The sequence below is a fragment of the Oncorhynchus clarkii genome, chromosome 14 (assembly GCF_045791955.1).
Source record: "Oncorhynchus clarkii lewisi isolate Uvic-CL-2024 chromosome 14, UVic_Ocla_1.0, whole genome shotgun sequence".
NCBI lineage: Eukaryota > Metazoa > Chordata > Actinopteri > Salmoniformes > Salmonidae > Oncorhynchus > Oncorhynchus clarkii.
Genome location: NC_092160.1, coordinates 19,642,535 through 19,659,724, shown reverse-complemented (window position 1 = coordinate 19,659,724; position 17,190 = coordinate 19,642,535). Strand labels below are relative to the sequence as shown.

The 17,190-nt window shown below is 47.0% G+C and overlaps 1 pseudogene; it reads left to right on the top strand.

Moving 5' to 3' along the window:
• Positions 1-16,970, top strand: part of LOC139366023 (peripherin-like) — a 30,711-nt pseudogene extending 13,741 nt beyond the window's left edge.
• Positions 16,971-17,190: the final 220 nt, after the last annotated feature.

The window sequence follows — 17,190 nt, the reverse complement described above, 5'->3', positions numbered from 1 at the left end:
GCGAGAGAGGCGGAGGGAGGGAGAGCGAGCGAGAGAGGCGGAGGGAAGGAGAGCGAGCAGGAGGCAGAGGGAGGGAGAGCGAAGGAGAGCGAGGAGGAGGGAGGGAGAGCTGGGGAGAGTGAGCGTGGGGGAGGGAGAGCGAGCGGGAGGGTGAATGAAAGGAGGGAGAGCAAGGCGGAGGGAGGACGAGCGAGGCGGTGGGAGGGAGGGAGAGCGAGGCAGAAGGAGAGAGAGCTGGGTAGCGGGAGGGAGGGAGAGCTGGGGAGGGAGGGAGAGCGAGCATGAGGGAGAGAGGGAGGGCGAGCGAGCAGGAGGCAGAGGGAGGGAGAGCGAGGCGGAGGGAGGGAGAGCGAGGCGGAGGGAGGGAGAGCGAGGCGGAGCGAGGAGGACGGAGGGAGAGCTGGGGAGAGTGAGCGTGGGGGAGGGAGAGCGAGCGAGCGGGAGGGTGAACGAAAGGAGGGAGAGCGAGGCAGAGGGAGGGAGCGCGAGCAGTAGGGAGAGCGAGCGGGAGGGTGAGTGAAAGGAGGGAGAGCGAGACGGAAGGATGGAGAGCAAGGCAGAGGGAGGGAGAGCAAGGCAGAGGGAGGGAGAGCTGGGGAGGGGGAGGGAGAGCTGTGGAGGGGGGAGGGAGGGAGAGCGTGGGGGAGGGAGGGAGAGCGAGCGGGAGGGTGGGAGAGCGAGCGAGGGGGATGGAGCGGGCGAGGGGGAGAGGGGGAAGGAGATCGAGCCGCGGCTGGAGGGACAGCGAGGGAGGGAGAGCGAGAGGGAGGGAGAGCGAGCGAGCGAAGGATAGGGAAGGGGGGAGAGCGTGGGGGAGGGAGGGAGGGAGAGCGAGCGGGAGGGTGGGAGAGCGAGCGAGGGGGATGGAGCGAGCGAGGGCGAGGGGGAGAGGGGGAAGGAGATCGAGCGAAGGATAGGGAAGGAGAGCGAGCGAGGGGTAGGGAGGGAGAGGGAGGGAGGGAGAGCGAGCGAGCGAGGGATAGGGAAAGAGAGCGAGCGAGGGGGAGGGAGGGAGAGCGAGCTAGAGAGGGGAGGGAGGGAGAGCGAGAGAGGGGAGGGAGGGAGAGCGAGCTAGAGAGGGGAGGGAGGGAGAGCGAGAGAGGCGATGCGAGAGAGGCGGGAGAGCGGGCAAGAAAGGCGGGACGGCGAGCAAGAGAGGCGAGAGAGAGGTCGAGGGAGACTGAAAAGGAGCAAAGAGAGAGCTGAGAGAGGGCAGTGAGAAAGGGAAAAGGAGAGTTCCATCTCTCCATCACTGTTTTTCCTCTGTGGAGACCGGCCACTAGGCTGCTGGCTAACACACTCCCTCAGGTACACGCTCGCTAACTCCCTGCACCGGATGACTCACAGTGCCCCTTTGTTTTATTAACTGCTATTATTATCAGACATATTCCCCTGATGAATGGACTGCCTCATCATTACTCAAGGTTCAGGCTGCTGGGGTGTTTCATTCTGCTGTGATGGATGCCTGGAGGTTGGTCGTGGAGTTGTATTGCTACCTGAAGATGTACATGACGGGGTCTTAATGGTGTGTCTGTCTGCAAAGGGTTGAGAGTCTATCCTGCTGAGCATACAACACACACCTCACAGCCTAATGTCTGTGTCTTAATGTTGTGTGTGTGTGTCTGCAGACGGTTCAGAACATGGTGGTCCCTGTAGAGGGTCCAGCTGCAGCAGGGAGAGAAGTCCTGGAGTTTTACAACCCTGACATCCTGGATATCAAGGAGTACTACAGCCGGCTGGCTGAGACCCTCCAGGTAGGGATTCTGGAGAACACACGCGCTTAGCATGCGTGCACGTGCGGTGTACATTATGTGAACATACCTGCACACAGAACACCCACACAAACACCCTTCAACGTAACCGCCTGGCCAGTCCAGGGGTAACTCTGAGCCTTCAGATGTTCCTCCTGACTTAACACTGGAGACGAACCTGAGAATCAGAGCTGCTGCACCAGAACAGACCCACTTTGTCCCACTGTGTGTGTGTGTCGGTGTGTCTGTGTGTGTGTTAAAATGAGTGAGTGTGTTACAAGCTAGAGGTGCTCTGCTGGGGTCAACCTGGCTCTCCGGTGTGTCTGACCCTCCTCGGGGTCCCTGGTTGGGGATTTTGGCCCTCCTGGTGAGATCACGTCCGTAATCAAACCGCTGGGGTGCTTCCTAGGTGGTGTGATGTGTCTGTGTGGAGGCTTTGGCCCAAATTGACAGCAGCTTTTATGGTAATAATTACACTCTCCTATCTCCTCCTTCCCTCATTCGTTGCCAGCTGGACAGCTTGCTGGCCTCCATTATTGTCTCACAAGGTGCATTGTCTCCAGCCCCAAATGATTGCCATTGGGATTGAAGTGTGATTTTCTGGCTGACTCTGGTACACGTTGCCCTCGTTGCCATTCATTTACGGTCTCATTTGTTCCCCTTCATCAGGACTGCGTTCCAAATGGCACCCCATTCCCTTAATGGTGCATTATTATTCTCCCTGTCTGGGTGGTACAAAGTACAGGACACTGATTATTCTCCCTGTCTGGGTGGTACAAAGTACAGGACACTGATTATTCTCCCTGTCTGGGTGGTACAAAGTACAGGACACTGATTATTCTCCCTGTCTGGGTGGTACAAAGTACAGGACACTGATTATTCTCCCTGTCTGGGTGGAACAAAGTACAGGACACTGATTATTCTCCCTGTCTGGGTGGTACAAAGTACAGGACACTGATTATTCTCCTTGTCTGGGTGGTACAAAGTACAGGACACTGATTATTCTTCCTGTCTGGGTGGTACAAAGTACAGGACACTGATTATTCTCCCTGTCTGGGTGGTACAAAGTACAGGACACTGATTATTCTCCCTGTCTGGGTGGTACAAAGTACAAGACACTGATTATTCTCCCTGTCTGGGTGGTACAAAGTACAGGACACAGATTATTGGAAGGGTATTTACATAAGGACTTCTTTGCACTTGAATAACCCACACATACTGCTTTTCTAAACAACAACTGGAAGACAATGGACATTTTAACTTGTGGTTGTTGTACTGCTTATGAATATGTACAGCCTAAAATAATGTGACCCGCCTAGGAAAGTCATTCATCAGACACACTCATGGAGTGTCATGCAGTAAATGAATGGTAGTGACTATGTTGATATGTTTCCAGTGCGAGTTCAAGGAAACTGGTGTGGTTGTTGTCAACGTTGGAGCTGGAAAGGCGCTGGCGGTGGCCAGAGCTGCGGGGGTCACAGCCGTTGCCCAAATAACAGACGTCAACGAACTGAAGAAACTGGTGAGTAACCTCCCTCTCTCTCTCTGGCATTCACCTACTTTTTAGACAATCATAACCTGCAGATTTTACTCCTTTCTTTCTCCCTGATTGTTCACCCTGCAATCACTACCTATAGATTTTTTTTTTTTCTCTCTCTCTCTCTCTCTCTCTCTCTCTCTCTCTCTCTCTCTCTCTCTGTGTGTGTTTGTCTCTCTGTCTCTCAAGCTTCTTTTTCTCCAGTAAATTCATACTTCTTAGACGTCTAATCAGAAAAGCCCACAATGAGTTCAGAATCAAACATCAGCCACTAAATCAAGAGAAATGGTAGAAAGTGAATGGCTTCTTCCCACAGACAGTAAGGTTTAGGGAGGGAAAGGCAGTTCACTCCATTATTTAACATACGTTTCACAATACTCTCTTTCTTCTTCATCATCTTCTGAACCTTCTCACATTTCTCCTCTGTGTCTCCAGAGACTTCAACCCCAAACTGAAGAATAGAAATAGACCCTCATGTGTCACATCTAGCACATCCACCCCCTTCTCATAGAGATACTGAAACACACAACAGAGAGGCTTCATTGAGAAAATTGTAGAAAATCTCAGTACAGTCATTCAACAATTAGTCTCGAACCACCCTAAAAGTCAGACTTACTCAGTAATTGACAACTCATTGAATTACTCAATGACTAAGTTTACAGTATTCAAGGAAATGGTGGAATGTTCCATTATAGTCCATCAATCAAGAATTAAACCCTCCCCAAACCACTTAATATAATCAGTCAATGACTTAAGTCTACAGTAACTAATAATAACTAGTAACTAATCATCAGTGGTCGACTGCAGCCGACACCGGATCATTTATTTGATTTGATTTATTTAACCCTTATTTTACCAGTTAAGTTGACTGAGAACACATTCTCATTTACAGCAACGACCTGGGGAATAGTTACAGGGGAGAGGAGGGGGGATGAATGAGCCAATTGGATGCCAGGGATGACAAACATGGCGGTTTGGTTCCCATTACTGTGGTTGTGGCCCTAGCCCCAGCTCTTTAAATAAACAGTCCCCCTCGGTAACCGCAGTCGCACTCTCATAACACCGTCTCCTCTTCCCTAATGTACAGCACGCGAGCCCACGCTTGGCCCAGCCTGGGCCTAGTTTGATGGACAGGTCCCTCCATCCCTCTTTTACTCCCTCCCTTCATCTCTCTCTCACCGGCTGTGATGGATGTCCCAGGTCTGGTTTCTCACCCAGACACAACTTGGCCAAACAAACCAGCTTGCAGTGAAGTCCGTCAGGCTCAGCCCAGAGATGTGTATAATAGTGTAGAACAGGCATTGATATGGATGACAGACACACCCCTGCCCGCACATGCAGGGCATTCGGCCAGGGCTCACTTATCATGCCAGAAAGAGAGAGAGAGCAGAGGGAGAGAAGGAGAGAAAAGAGAGATGGCCAGGTTGGGATCTCATCAGCCCTATGTTAGTTCTGGGACTGACTGGGTCCTCCTGGCAAATGGCACCCGATTCCCTATATAGTGCACTACTATTGACCAGAGCCCAGATGTAGTGCACTATAATAGGAAATAGGGTGCCATTCTGGACGCAGCCTGGAGCTCCTGTGATCTACCTGAAAGAGAAGCAGACGGCCTGGACCCTCATCATCCGTCTCTGACAGCTAATTGTTGAACTTCTCTGATTGCTGTAATTACTCACAGCCGGGCGGCGGGTGTGTGCTGGGATTGTGCGTGCGTGCTTGTGTGTTTGGCTTGTTTGGAAGAGAGTATTCCGTTTGAGCTTTTAATGTGCAGTTTAGAATGAAATTGGCAGATCCATTTTCTCTAGAGATGAACTACAATGATTGTGCCAAGTCACATCTCGATGAGTGTGGAATGTGGATCAATTACATTTATACCGATGCACGTTGTTATGATGTTACCTCCAACCATGAACCTGAATCTCTGGTTTTGTGTGTCTGTGTGTTTGTACTTGTGTGTCTGTGTGTTTGTACCTGTGTGTGTAGATTGTAGAGCTTGAGAAGGAGGTTACAGAGCTGGGGAGGTGAGATTGAGGTGAAGAGAGAAGCAAATGTGGAGGAGATCGCTGACCTGGAGGTAAGAGAGATCTAGGAACAGTTTACACTACCCTCAATCCTAACCACAGATCTAAGAACAGTTTACACTACCCTCAATCCTAACCACAGATCTAGGAACAGTTTACCCTTCCCTATCCTCAAAATATCAGACTCGAGACTAGTGGTTAGGGTCAGCTTCTACCTCCATCCATCCCTTAAACCCAATGGCTCTATTCCAATAACTTATACCTCCATCCACCCATCCCATATACCCAATGGCTGTATTCCAATAACCACATTATCATACCACTTAGAATGCGTAAAATACATAGATAGTGTACATGGCTTTATAATAAGTGGTAGTGTGGTTATTAGAACATGGCCCTTTATCTGTCTGTTTCTTCTCAGTGTCGTATTGAGGAGAGGCAGGAGCAGCAACATGGCCTGCCGGTCCAGATGAGGGAGCAGTGTGGGGAGTACGAGGGGCTGCTGGGTCAGACGATAGCCCCCGACATCGAGATCGCTGCCTACAGGTGAGACCTTTCACTGATGTGTTTCACCGACAGGGCCCCATGCACAACAACAGATAACGTACAGTGTGATCATCAAGGCCTCTGTAGTAGTGAAAAAGATGGAGAGGTCCTGCATCGTTTACTTATGGGCTTGTTCAGGAAGGAAACTGAAGTACCCAAAACACATGAAAAAGCACACTTGGAAAGACCATGACTAACCTTAATATAATATTCTCTGTAGTTTTACAATGACAATAGCATCTTCAGATGACATGTTGACCTAATATTTAAAATTTTCTTCACAATATTTGTGTAGCCCTACATTGTGAATGTGTGAGTAGTATGGGTGGCAGAATGTCACCTGGGAATCCCCATATCCATAATATCCATATTAAGACATTCCTGAGGACAAAGGCCTGACATCCAAGGTCATCCGGGGTCACAGGAAACAGGCCCTACGACAGTCCGAGAAAACATAATGCAATTTCCTGTCCGGTGTCCATGAAGAAGTTTTTGTGTTTCTGTCTTACTGCCCTCCTGTTTTGTCTTGTGTCCCTCCCTGTCTGTGTCCCTGTCTGTGTCCCTGTCTGTGTCCCTGTCTGTGTCCCTGTCTGTGTCCCTGTCTGTGTCCCTGTCTGTGTCCGTCTCTGTGTCCGTCTCTGTGTGTCCCTGTCTGTGTCCGTTTCTGTGTGTCCCTGTCTGTGTCCCTGTCTGTGTCCCTGTCTGTGTCTGCCTGCCTGTCTGCCTGCCTGCCTGCCTGCCTGCTCGCTCAACCATCTGGCATCCTGGTATGTAGAAGGATGCACTTTGCCCTTCCTGACCCCTACCTTTGGACAACCCTTCGCTCACCCCTCTGCTGCTCTGAACACATCCTCGTGGCTCAGGAAGAGGCAGCCTTACACAATGCCTCATTAGAATGGACAGGGGGACCTCACACTGTTGGGACTTTATTATCCAGCCTGTTAATGTCAACAGCCCCGTAACATAGTCAGCCTTACCAATGTAGAGTTCTTTAAATACTGGTCCCCCAACAGACTGTTCCAAAGACATACACACACACAGACTCAAGACGCACACACACACATTTTCATTAACACACACGCACACACAAAAATGTAGTCAAGGCAGACAGTCTGGGGGCCAAGTTGCCTAACTTTTTTACAGGGCTGTTTTGTCATCCATGATTAAAACCATGAATAAGAAATGAAAATGTTTTCTCCTCTCCGTGCTGCAGGACACTAGTGCCACCTGTAAAATGTATAGAGTCTAATGACACTAGTGTCACCTGTAAAATGTATAGAGTCTAATGACACCTGTTAAATGTACACCGAGCGGGCGGAGCTAGCATGTTGGAGTGAACGGCTGTGCGTGAGAGGCTCCTGCAACTTTTTTGCGAAATAATCTAATTTAACCTACTTTATGGCACTTTTTACAACACATGTTTCTTTCTAATATAAGATTGTAACTATTTATATGAAAATGCCGAGTAATAAGCGACCAAAGGACAATAAATCCACAGCGGAGGCCTACTTCCCACTAAACAATGAGACAGACATGGCGGGAGGCACATGCAACAACGTGACACTTACAGAACTTACCCGGGCTTTGGGGGAGCTACGTGTTGCTATAGCTGAGGATCTTAAGGCCACTATTGCTGCTGAACTGGACACCAAAATCGAGAGCATCATTCGAACGGTCGCTTCGCATGGCCAGAGTATTGTGGACCTTGAGAAAGCTTCTGAATTCAACGCTGGTAGGATCGACGAGTTAGAGAAGCTATGCACGTCATTGCAGGATAGTGTGCAGAGGCTTTCTGTGAAAGTGGTGGACCTGGAGGTCCGATCCAGACGTAATAACCTTTGCGTTGTTGGTCTGGCAGAGGGGGTAGAGGCGGGCTCTCGCCCCACCGACTTCTTCGCCAAGCTATTGAAGGATGCAATGGGATCGGATGTTTTGGATTCGGATCCCCAGCTGGACCGTGCACATCGATCCCTCGTCCCAGTGCCTGGACCGGGCCAACGTTCTCGCCCAGTAATCATCTGTTTTCACAGTTTCAAGACCAAGGATCTTATCCTGCGTGAAGCTCGAATGAGGGGCAACCTGTCACATAAAGGGCATCCATTCCGTGTCTATGAGGATTATGCGCCCGATGTGGCAAAGCATCGCGCCGACTACAGAGATGTCATGACCAAACTCTACAAACTCCATCTTCTTATTTTACAATCCTTACATTATTCTTACTACCATACCATTTATTTATTGCTTGCCGGGGACTGGGGATGATGGTTGGGAAGGGGCAGACGCAGACACCTGGTTAGCAAGTTGATGTTTTGTGCCGTTCTGCCTTTGTCTAGCCGTAGGCCGCTCTCCCGACTAGAGTCCCACCAGCCCTCTGTAGTGCTTATGGCTGTGTAAGTGTGCGTGCATATAATTACTATTTGTACTTTATTACTATTTTCTCTTAGCATTTTAGTATTATGTATGTTTATATTTTAAATCAGTGTAGATTGTTATTCTTGGGTATGCATGTTTGTATGTGTATATGTGCAAATGGATGTATATACATATTTTTTTAATATATATATGATATTTTTTGTTTGTGTGTGTGTGTGTGTGTGTGTGTGTGTGTGTGTGTGTGTGTGTGTGTGTGTGTGTGTGTGTGTGTGTGTGTGTGTGTGTGTGTGTGTGTGTGTGTGTGTGTGTGTGTGTGTGTGTGTGTGTGTGTGTGTGTGTGTGTGTGTGGGTATATGTATATATGTATATATATTATTCGGGGGGAACGTTTAATTTAGCAATCCTTGTTCTGATCTCCTGACCCACAGTATGTAAAGGTACGGCTGACTATGTCGGTTGCGGATGGTTTATTTTTTGACCGGCAGTGCTTAGCAATATAATCTTGAGGCTATATCTTGCTTATCTCTGGGATTGACCCAGGATGACGCTTAAATGCGCAATATGAGTTGCAACTTATTCTGTTTAGGTTTATTAGATGCTAACTGAACACTTTATTCGCGGGAGCCTCCTCCGTTCATATGTTAGTAGAAGTTCTAGGATAGTGAGAGGTGAACGTATAGTTGGGATTTTATTTTTGTTTTACCTCTTGTTCGAGGTCGCGCCGTGCTTTTTTGGCATTGGCCAGACAATGTGCTTATTATTTTTACTTTTCCTTTTTTTTCTCTCCTGTTTGTGCATGCCTGTTAAATGTGGGTTGATGGGGGGGGTGTAAGTGTTGGGTAAATTAGGGGAACAGGGTGGGAAGTAAAGGTGCTTGCAGGGGGGGAGGGGTTGGTTTGGATACTGCTCGGGTGTAGGTGCTACATATGCTGATCGTGATGGTTTGGTGTGCTTTCTTACTTTTTTATCAAGTTACATGTTATGCAGGCCACCATAGGAACTACAAACGAGAGGAAGGCGGGGCTTACATTCACTTCCTGGAATGTCAAGGGTTTAAACGAACCAATTAAGAGAGGCAAGGTCCTAGCCCACTTGAAAGCACTCTCATCTGATATTATATTTTTTCAAGAAACCCATCTGAAGAATAACTCTCATAGCAGACTTAAGTGTAGGTGGGTGGGGCAAATGTATCACTCTAACTTCTCTGCCAAAACGAGAGGCACAACGATTCTGGTACGGAAAGGAATTCCCTTTCTACATAAAACCACTATTGCGGATAAAGAGGGTCGGTATGTGATCGTAATAGGAGAAATCCACTCTACCTCAGTAACTCTACTAAATATCTGTGGGCCAAACATTGTTAACCCCTCTTTTTTCAAAAGAGTCCTTGCCCTGATTCCAGATATCTCACATACTAACCTGGTCATTGGAGGGGACCTTAACTATGTGCTAGACCAATATTTGGATAGATCCTCTACCCGGCGCACCCCTACCTCCTTTTCTTTTATTTATTTATTTTTTTCTTTTTTTTACCCCTTTTTCTCCCCAATTTCGTAGTATCCAATTGTTGTAGTAGCTACTATCTTGTCTCATCGCTACAACTCCCGTACGGGCTCGGGAGAGACGAAGGTTGAAAGTCATGCGTCCTCCGATACACAACCAACCAAGCCGCTGCTTCTTTAACACAGCGCACATCCAACCCGGAAGCCAGCCGCACCAATGCGCCGGAGGAAACACCGTGCACCTGGCCACCTTGGCTAGCGTACACTGCGCCCAGCCCGCCACAGGAGTCGCTGGTGCGCGATGAGACAAGGACACCCCTACCGACCAAGCCCTCCCTAACCCGGGCGACGCTAGGCCAATTGTGCGTCGCCCCACGGACCTCCCGGTCGCGGCCGGTTACGACAGAGCCTGGGCGCGAACCCAGGACTCTGATGGCACAGCTGGCGCTGCATTACAGCGCCCTTAACCACTGCGCAACCCGGGAGGCCACCCCTACCTCCTTTTCAAGCGAATTCTTGAATACCTACATAAAAAATTCTAACTTATTTGATATATGGAGGATCGCTAACCCTACGGGTAGGGAATACTTCTTTTACTCTCATATTCACAATGTTTACACTCAAATTGACTACTTTTTGTTGAATGCTAGACTACTCCCCTATACCTGTAATGTGAGGTATCATGATATTATAATCCCGGACCACAGTCCACTCACCTTCTCCCTGAGATTGGGTGACATTGTACCAAACGAGAGGGTCTGGAGGTTGAATCCTCAGCTCCTCACAGAACCAACATTCTGTGAATATCTTAAAGACCAAATTACATTTTTCTTTGATACCAACGACAACACAGAGACTTCCCCAGCATTATTGTGGGAAACACTGAAGGCTTATCTGAGAGGCTGTATCATCTCCTTTCAGGCTGCCAGGAGTAGGCAAAACAGAGGAAAACTGGAAGAACTGGAGGGACAAATTTACTTACTGGATAGGGAGAATGCTAGCCATCCATCTATGGAGAAACATAAAAACATTACCTCTTTAAAATTAGAATATAATCAGATTCCCTCAGCTAAAATTGGGGGGGGGGGAAATGTATAAGAATTGTATACCTGTCTTGTATACACCATTCTTGTGTGTGTTTAATAAAAAATATTTGAAACGAAAAATGTACACCGAGCCATTTGGACTAGATGCTCACCATCACGTTCAGCCTTATTTTTTAGTTATTTTACCAGGTAAGTTGACTGAGAACAGGTTCTCATTAACAGCAACAACCTGGGAAATAGTTACAGGGGAGAGGAGGGGGATGAATGAGCCAATTGTAAACTGGGGATTATTAGGTGACCATGATGGTTTGAGGGCCAGATTGGGAATTTAGCCAGGACACCGGTGTTAACACCCCTACTCTTACGATAAGTGCCATGGGATCTTTAATGACCTCAAAGAGTCAGGACACCCATTTAACGTCCCATCCGAAAGACGGCACCCTACACAGGGTAGTGTCCCCAATCACTGCCCTGGGGCATTGGGATATTTTTTTTTAGACCAGAGGAAAGAGTGCCTCCTACTGGCCCTCCAACACCACTTCCAGCAGCATCTGGTCTCCCATCCAGGGACTGACCAGGACCAACCCTGCTTAGCTTCAGAAGCCAGCCATCAGTGGTATGCAGGGTGGTATGCTGCTGGCATATCAATTAATCTTATTGATTAAAACACACTGTTTTGCAATGAAGGTCTACAGTAGCCTCGACAGCACTCTGTTGGGGAGCACCATGGTGTAGCTGGAGGACAGCTAGCTTCCATCCTCCTCTTGTTACATTGACTTCAACACAAAACCTAGGAGGCTCTTGGTTCCCACCTCCTTACATAGACTTACACAGTAATTATGACAACTTCCGTTGGACGTTCTCCAACCTATCAGAGCTCTTGCAGCATGAACTAACATGTTGTCCACCCAATCAAAGGATCAGAGAATTAATCTAGTACTGAAAGCATAAGCTACAGCTAGCTAGCACTGCAGTACATAGAATGTGGTGAGTAATTGACTCAAAGAGAAAGACAGTTATAAAGTTTTCAACAAATTCATTTCTTCAAAAATATGAGAGAGATTTCGTATCTTTTTTCTCCATTTCACTTACTTAGCTTGCAAATGCAGCTGGCTAGTTTAGCCTACTGAAACACCCTGCTCAAACAGATGGATGCTATGTTAGCTAGCTGGCTATGACTTTCCAATACATCACTGGAACTCTTCCAAGTCAATGTAAGCTTCTGGTTTTATTAATTTATTGCCACCGGTGTAACTTCTTACTGACTTTACACTGTAATGTTACTGCATGATTGTAGCAGGTTTACTAACACATTAGTTATATTAGCTATGTTGACTAGGACGTTACTTTAGCTAATATGGTGACAACGATGTAGGCTGTGTGTAGCGTTTATGACATGGTTTGGCTTTTTTGCCCAGTCACATACAACTGATGTGCTGTGCATTGAAGTCCACAAACGAGGGGAAAAGTTGAGAGGAGGAGAGTGCATAGAGGCGAGAAGGAATACAACATGGTGTTTACGTGTGATCAGGGGTGTATTAATTCCACAGATTCTGTTGAAATACTTTTCTTAAACGGAAGCAACAGAAACAGGGATAAAAATACCTGCATTTGTCCAATAGAAACTCTCGTTTGGAACTGTTGGACTAATGATAAGCTAGATGCAGGCAAGAGCGCGCAAGGCACTATTGAATGTGTCTGTCCATCGTGTCCGGTCATCATGTCATCATGTCCGGTCGGGCTGGGGTGTCTGTCCACTGTCTGTCCATGTGTCACTGTCTGTCACCTCAAATTTGTCTCTCGACGTTTCAATCTGGTTTTAGACCCCATCATAGCACTGAGATTGCACTTGTGAAGGTGGTAAATGACCTTTTCATGGCGTCAGACCGAGGCTCTGCATCTGTCCTCATGCTAATAGACCTTAGTGCTGTTTTTGATACCATCGATCACCACATTCTTTTGGAGAGATTGGAAACCCAAATTGGTCTACACGGACAAGTTCTGGCCTGGTTTAGATCTTATCTGTCAGAAAGATATCAGTTTGTCTCTGTGGATGGTTTGTCCTCTGACAAATCCACTGTAAACTTCGGTATTCCACAAGGCTCTGTTTCAGGACCACTATTGTTTTCACTATATGCAGTGGGGCACATACTTATTTTCCACCATAATTTGCAAATAAATTCATAACAAATCCTATAATGTGATTTTCTGGATTTTTTTTATCATTTTGTCTGTCATAGTTGAAGTGTACCTATGATGAAAATTACAGGCCTCATCTTTTTAAGTGGAGAACTTGCACAATTGGTAGCTGACTAAATACTTTTTTGCCCCACTGTATTTTACCTCTTGGTGATGTCATCCGGAAACATTATGTTAACTTTCACTGCTATGCGGATGACACACAGCTGTACATTTTGATGAAACATGGTGAAGCCCCAAAATTGCCCTAACTGGAAGCCTGTGTTTCAGGCATAAGGAAGTGGATGGCTGCAAAGGTTCTACTTTTAAACTCGGACAAAACAGAGATGCTTGTTCTAGGTCCCAAGAAACAGAGATATCTCCTGTTGGATCAGACAATTAATCTTGATGGTTGTACAGTCATCTCAAATTAAACCGTGAAGGACCTCTGCGTTACTCTGGACCCTGATCTCTCTTTTGATGAACATATCCAGACTGTTTCAAGGACAGCTTTTTTCCATCTACGTAACATTGCAAAAATCTGAAACTTTCTGTCCAACAATGATACAGAAAAGCTTTTTTCACTTCTAGGTTAGACTACTGCAATGCTCTACTTTCCGCCTACCTGGATAAAGCACTAAATAAACTTTGGATAAACACGGATGCTAGAATCGTGACTAGAACCAAAAATGTGATCATATTACTCCAGTGCTAGCCTCTCTACACTGGCTTCTTGTTAAGACTAGGGCTGATTTCAAGGTTTTACTGCTAACCTACAAAGCATTACATGGGCTTGCTCCTACGTATCTTACCGATTTGGTCTTGTCGTACATACCTATACATACGCTGTGCGTCACTTGAGTGGGTTGAGTCACTGACGGGATCTTCCTGTCCGGGTTGGCCCCCCCTCCTTGGGTTGTTCCGTGGTGGAGATCTTTGTGGGCTATACTCGGCCTTGTCTCAGGATGGTAAGTTGGTGGTTGAAGATATCCCTCTAGTGGTGTGGGGGCTGTGCTTGGCAAAGTGGGTGTGGTTATATCCTGCCTGTTTGGCCCTGTCCGGGGGTATCGTCGGACGGGGCCACAATGTCTCCCGACCCCTCCTGTCTCACCCTCCAGTATTTATGCTGCTGTAGTTTGTGTCGGGGGGCTAGAGTCAGTCTGCTATATCTGGAGTATTTATCCTGTCTTATCTGGTGTCCTGTGTGAATAGAAGTATGCTCTCTCTTTTTCTCTCTCTCTTTCTCTCTTTCTCTCTCTCTCTCTCTCTCTCTCTCTCTTTCTTTCTTTCTTTCTTTCTTTCTTTCTTTCTTTCTTTCTTTCTTTCTTTCTTTCTTTCTTTCTCTCTCTCTCTCTCTCTCTCTCTCTCTCTCTCTCTCTCTCTCTCTCTCTCTCTCTCTCTCTCTCTCTCTCTCTTTCTTTCTTTCTTTCTTTCTTTCTTTCTTTCTTTCTTTCTTTCTTTCTTTCTTTCTTTCTTTCTTTCTTTCTTTCTTTCTTTCTTTCTTTCTTTCTTTCTTTCTTTCTTTCTTTCTTTCTTTCTTTCTTTCTTTCTTTCTTTCTTTTCTCTCTCTCTCTCAGAGGACCTGAGCCCTAGGACCATGCCTCAGGACTACCTGGCATAATGACTCCTTTCTGTTCCCAGTCTGGCCGTACTGCTGCTCCAGTTTCAACTGTTCTGCCTGCTGCTATGGAACCCTGACCTGTTCACCGGATGTGCTGCCTGTCCCGGACCTGCTGTTTTCTCTCTAGAGCACATATGTCAGAGTCAAGGCCCGCGGGCCACATCTACGGCCCCTGGGATGATCTTGATTTATTATTAGAACCGGCCCGCAGCAAGCCGGCAGCCCGCAGATCTACATTTCTCTGCTTCATTTCAATATTTATTCAGTCGTCAGCATCACAGTAAAATTAACTTTCAGATACCCATCAAAAATCGGAAGGTGGATACTCGGGGGTTTCAAACAAGGTGGGAGTCTCTCTCTCTCTCTCTCTCTCTCTCTCTCTCTCTCTCTCTTGTGAAAAAGGGAAAAGATTTTATTCATATTCCTTCTCTCTCTCTCTCTCTCTCGGGAAAAGATGCAAGAGGAAAACGCGACAGGTGAGCTCTCTCTCTCAGTTCAAGGCATTTCTCTCAGAGGTGCGATGGCTCTCTCTTGGACAGCAAAGGGAAAGACACAACACAACTCCGAGACGAAATGTTTCTGTGTGAAATGGCTTTTCTGTGTCATTACGAGTCATCTGAATGCAATAAACTTCTGCAGGGTCGGGATCGTGTCATCTCTACAGTCTCTCTCTCTCTCTCTCTCTCTCTCTCTCCCGAGCACACAGTTCTCTCTCTCTCTCTCTCTCTCTCTCTCTCTCTCTCTCTCTCTCTCTCTCAGGACCTGAGCCCTAGGACCATGCCTCAGGACTACCTGGCATAATGACTCCTTTCTGTTCCCAGTCCACCTGGCCGTACTGCTGCTCCAGTTTCAACTGTTCTGCCTGCTGCTATGGAACCCTGACCTGTTCACCGGATGTGCTGCCTGTCCCGGACCTGCTGTTTTCAACTCTCTAGAGACAGCAGGAGTGGTAGAGATACTCTGAATGATTGGCTATGAAAAGCCAACTGACATTTACTCCTGAGGTGCTGACCTGTTGCACCCTCGACAACCACTGTGATTATTATTATTTGACCCTGCTGGTCATCTATGAACATTTTAACATCTTGGCCATATTCTGTTATAATCTCCACCTGGCACAGCCAGAAGAGGACTGGCAACCCCTCATAGCCTGGTTCCTCTCTAGGTTTCTTCCTAGGTTCTGGCCTTTCTAGGGAATTTTTCCTAGCCACCCTGCTTCTACACCTGCATTGCTTGCTGTTTGGGGTTTTAGGCTGGGTTTCTGTATAGCACTTTGTTACATCAGCTGATGTAATAAGGGCTTTATAATTAAATTGGATTGATTGATTGATATGCACCTATGTTGTCAACTTTCATTCATAGGCTAGGTTGTAGCAACCCCATGATGGATGTAGGGAAAATTTGAGTATCATGTAGTAGCCTAAACCTATCGATGTTACTTTGAACTGGGGGAAGGGAATATGAATGGCAGCCATATAATATGCTGTAATAGAAATAAGGCCATGCTCATGAAACAAATAAATAATAATCTTCTCTCATCATAAACAGCACTGACCGCCACTAGTTTCTATGGAGGCTAGACATGTTTCTATGGACGCTAGCCATGTTTCTATGGAGGCTAGCCATGTTTCTATGGAGGCTAGCCATGTTTCTATAGAGGCTAGCCATGTTTCTATAGAGGCTAGCCATGTTTCTATAGAGGCTAGCCATGTTTCTATAGAGGCTAGCCATGTTTCTATAGAGGCTAGCCATGTTTCTATAGAGGCTAGCCATGTTTCTATAGAGGCTAGCCATGTTTCTATGGAGGCTAGCCATGTTTCTATAGAGGCTAGCCATGTTTCTATAGAGGCTAGCCATGTTTCTATAGAGGCTAGCCATGTTTCTATAGAGGCTAGCCATGTTTCTATAGAGGCTAGCCATGTTTCTATAGAGGCTAGCCATGTTTCTATAGAGGCTAGCCATGTTTCTACAGAGGCTAGCCATGTTTCTATGGAGGCTAGCCATGTCAAGTCTGAAGTGTAGAACACTGTACTGTGTATGTATTCAGCAGACCATCTTCCTTTTCCTCTTCCCATTCCTCTCTTCTATTCCCAGGAGTTTGGTGGAAGAGGAGAATGTGCTACCTGTGAGAGGAACCGATCCAGACCAGGCCAAACAACCGGCTTTCGGCGATTGATATCCCCCATATGGATTTGACGTGACGCCAAAACGCAACAGACCCAAATCATCCATTAGAGATCCCATGAAGCTAACCTCCACACAACCATTTAAGCAGATGTAAACGTATCGTGACAGATTAACAACTTCTGGAGGGCGAGCCAGGCCATTGATAACAGGTCACTGGCAGGTGACCCCTGTCCTATTAGAAAGATGGAATTGTCTAACATTGGGGGAGTCTCTTCAGTGTCTGTGAAGAGACTCTGAAATGTCCCTAAGTGGTCTCTATCTGTTGTGGCTACAGTGTCTGGAGGTAACTCACTGATATGAGACACACACACTCTAGACCACCTCAGTGTGTGGCTGCTCTGTAGAATCATTTACCTCCCAATGCCCATCACCCCTCACTCCAACACGAGCTCATTACACGCTGTTAACCCCTGACCTTTCACTGT